Below are 4,447 nucleotides of genomic sequence, written 5' to 3'. Positions count from 1 at the left end.
ATAGTTATAATGATTCACTGGTAAAATTCGGTGTAATCGATTAAATCATCCTCTACTTAAATAGAAAGGGAACGAAGCACATATTAGAATACCACGAAATTAAATTAAAGTCGTTTTATTGTTTTGAAACCACACATTTTAGATATAAAGACAGGATCAAATAGCGCTCAATTTCAATTTTTTTCCCTTCCGAATTTAAATAACTTCCAATTTATATGAATAATTTTGTATAAATTCAACTAAAACATTTATAAACTCAACTCAAACATCATGCGTCATACGAGTGATAAACATGTGTGAGAAGGTTCACCATCATGCAGTTATTTACCGATACGGTTCCCCTTCAAACCTTCTAGGAAGCTCTCAATGTTTATATCCGAAGATCCTCCTCTTCGCACCGCAGTCCTCGCATTGTCTCTTAGAGCCTCGACATTTTTCTTTACCTCCGTCCCTTCGTCACTGAACAATTTTCTGATAGTTCTGGATATCTCTTTCTTTAGTATCAGTCCTTTCCCACCACTCAATCTGTATCCAATTTTCCATTCATCGACCATGAGCTTGCTGGTGGCGAATTGATCTGCCCAAAATGGAAGTCGTACCATGGGAACTCCACCAGCTATGCTTTCAAGCATTGAGTTCCATCCGCAATGAGTAACGAATCCCGCAACAGACGGATGGGATAACACTTGCAGCTGATTGCACCATGGAACAACGAGCCCCTGCCCTTTTATCTCATCCAGAAAACCGTGGGGTAAGCTGTCTGAGACTGTTGAAGAGACTATGTCTGGACGAAGAGCCCAGAGGAACAACTGCCCGCTGTCCTTCAAAACCATCGCTATTTCCTCCAGCTGAGCTTTAGTCACATGAACCATACTCCCAAAGGAAACGTATAGAACCGAACGATTAGGCTTTGCATCCAGCCACTCGGAACAGTCACATTCTGTCCAAATGCTCGTTCCAACTCTCATGTCCTTGGAATGTTCACCGTTCAAAAAACCAGAGGGAAGCAACGGACCAACATGCAGTACCGGAGGGTTCAAATTCACTTCCTTTCTTTCGAGATCGTCAAAAGAATTGCCAAGAACAAACTGCGCACAGAACAAACCACAACAGCGAGTAGAACCCATTAGAGAATTTCAGGGTATCCAGCGAAGAGCGAACCCAATTAGAATTATGGGTATCCATACCAGTTTAAGGAAGAAACTATTGGTAAAAATCGATATATTGAGTTGGAATCAACCCGAGAGCCGAACAACCAAAACTTTTGGTGAAATCCTGAGCCTTCTGACTGCCAGAACCCGCGTATAGGTGAAACAATACCCCTGCAGTCCAAAAACATGAATTTAGTTACCATTTGTAGAAAGAAACAGAGAAAAAAAAATATTTAACAACTCTTATCTAGAGAACAAAAACACGTGTTTATGACAATTTGAAGGAAAATAAGCACCTGTCGGGTAATTGCCTGCAGATGAGCCGAGATTTCTATCGTAGGAGAAGATGGAACCTGACATAGGTTGAGGGGCCAGTGTAGAACCCCTCGAACAACAACAAAATTATGTTAAGTCAGATGGGTCTCGGCGGAATATAGTGAGCTCAACATAAATGCAAAACTGCGCCCAAAACAAACCACACCAGCGAGCGGAACACATTAGAGCAATTAGAGAAGGGAAGTCAAATTTGGAAAAGCTCTTTACAGAGCTTCAAACCGCGGCTTTGGGGTTTTGGGGATTAAGTCTAAAGAGTTGGCGGCAGGTAGTTTTAATGGGTGTATGAGGTATATAATTTAACACTAATTAGCGCTGGCCAAAAGTCAGGAAGAAGAACAGTGCTTGCCAAAAGCCAGGAAAGAAGAACAGCCACAACCACTGGCAAACCAAAGAAACTGAAAAAGGAGTAAAAATATCTTCAAGAGTAACATAATAGAATGGGAAAAAGCAGTAAAAATATCTTGCCATGCTGGAAAAAGTAGTGACACTTCAAATCAACTTCAAATCAATGGTTGAAAGTGTCTCACCTGATCAAACGGAGCAGGATAAAAGTGTTGACGAAAAAGTTGATACATAGAAAGACCTATCCGCCAAAATATATATTCACATATATTTTAACATTTTTAAGATGACAAATTAAATCATCATTTAATTGTAACAAATTTTTATGCTTTAGTGATTAGCATATGTTGAGTAACACACTGAAACTTATAATAGACTATAAATCCATGCCACTGTTGCGGAACTTTTACAAACATTTCTCATGCAAACCACACTGTTGCGGAACTTCTACAAACATTTCTCATGCAAACTACATTGCCTTGGCTTGGTTCCGACATTTCTATAAACACTTGAATAACACTTTCATGCCTTACATCGCATGAAAAATTCATGCTTTTAATATACGTAATTTCATTAAGTGCATGCATGTGGTCTCCATAAATTTTCTTGAAACCTCTTTGGAAAACTATATTTTTAACTAACAAGAATGCACAGAAAAACATCAAATAAAAACATAACATTGACGAAGGAAGAGAAGCTCAAATATAAAATAAACATTAGTTTAGAAATTAAATTTCTAACTACGTATGCAAAAACAAGTTACAAGATAAGGCCATTAACAATTATTTTCCACTTTTTTTTCCTTTATGTAGCCATTATTGCAATGATTTTCTTGCAATGAAAAATGTTATTTTTTTTTTGTACAAGGAGGGTGGCAATTGGGTGGTTCAAACTTTGGTAGTGATTTATAAGCTCTTTTATTAAAGATAATGTAAATACCATTTTAATAGGGTCTCTTTAATATGGAAAGACCACATTGTTATGGTGAGAAAATAAATTTTTTAGAGGAGATGAAGATAATGTGAATTATTTTCGCCTATTGCATAAGAGTTTTCCAGGAAGAGAGGATAATCTCTTCACAAAAATTGGAGACCATTATGTGAATAAATCTGCTAATTTTAACAAAAAAATCATCTTTCCAATTATAAGAAATTGAAAATATATGGGTTATGCCTATGAAATTTGACAATAATAAAGCAATGAAATGAAGAAGATTATTGCCAATAGAAGCCATTGTTTAGAGAAGGGACCATCCTTTGGTTGCAACGAAAAAGAAGTCAAATGTAAGACATACACCTCTTTAATCAATGAAAATTAAACTCATGAGAAAAAAATCTATACCAAAAATAAGAAAATTATTGGAGGAGATTACTTATAAGGATTGGGAAGGCGTTCTCCACAAGTATACTTGCCCTTCTTCAAGTGAAATAAAACTGAGTTGTCTTTAGTGAGACTTTTTGGAAGCTTTTCCGGTGGGGTTTTCCAGTCTAATTTCTCTAAAATCCGGTAGGAATTTATTGAAATCATAAGCTTGATGGGTAACCCATGCACAATCAAAGTGTTGTAGGGGTTATTCAGGGTGTTGAATCCATATATACAGGGAAAAAACAAGTTTAAATAACACAAATCAAGATTTCACCTCAATTTTTTCCTTCGGATTCCAGCACCGGAAAGTCCAAAAAGTCGCACTAAAGACAACTCCAATTAAAACCCAACTTTTTTGAGAGAAAAACATTATGCTGGAGAGGAGATGAAAAAATAATAAAAGATAATGAATGAATGACATAATTTAGGGCAACAACAATGTTTTGTTGAGAAACAAAATATTTTTAATTTGTGAAATTAGAAAATGAAGGATGTGGGCAAGTGTATAATGTGGATTTAAAGCTATCATTTGATATCAATTTACTTTAGTATCATGTTATTGAAAGCATTAAATCTTTCAATTAGGAATAAAACATAATTGAAATATTTATCATTACTTTTTTTTGTTCCTTTTTTGACCAGTGGAATCATCAACTTGGGTAGTCTCATACTTGCATGATATTGGGTCAATTCTATTCACTACCACTATAACCACTTGGTGCACCATGCCCATCCTTAATGTGGACACAATTTGGTCGATGGGATAGAACCAAAGACCTCATCATATTTTACATAACACATTTACATGCTTTGCTAAATGAGCAACCCCATTAGGGGTTATCATTAATTCACCATAGTTCTTTTTACATATTTTTGTTATTGAGAGAAAACAAAAATGTCCCTATTATTATTATTATTATTATTGAGAGTAAATAACATGCATTTGAATGTCTACTTCCTAGGGTCATAACTTTAATATACATATTTATTTTAGGTGTATAATATACTATTGGAAAGATTTCAACAAGATCTTTGCAATAATGTATTTATTTTTTGAATTTAACATATAAATGTTGAAATTTTAATATTTTAATGTTGATATAACGATGTTAAAAAATATATTTTCAACATGAGAACACGATGTTTGAGTATTGCCAATAAAATGACATTTATAAAACTAATTAGAGAAAAAATAGAAATGTGATGAATTTCGATGCCCAAAATGACAAAAGGCCTATATATTGAAACTAATG

The 4,447-nt window shown here is 34.9% G+C and overlaps 1 pseudogene; it reads right to left on the bottom strand.

Annotated features, from left to right (window-relative positions):
- Positions 1–320: 320 nt before the first annotated feature.
- LOC149205057 (UDP-glycosyltransferase 86A1 pseudogene) lies at positions 321–1,127 on the bottom strand (annotated as a pseudogene).
- Positions 1,128–4,447: the final 3,320 nt, after the last annotated feature.

The sequence above is a fragment of the Pinus tabuliformis genome, chromosome 1_2, assembly GCF_031772625.1.
Source record: "Pinus tabuliformis cultivar Carrire ecotype Pingquan chromosome 1_2, CPIR1, whole genome shotgun sequence".
Classification (NCBI taxonomy): domain Eukaryota; kingdom Viridiplantae; phylum Streptophyta; class Pinopsida; order Pinales; family Pinaceae; genus Pinus; species Pinus tabuliformis.
The sequence above is the reverse complement of the archived record's forward strand: the minus strand, read 5'-3'. Positions and strand labels throughout refer to the sequence as shown.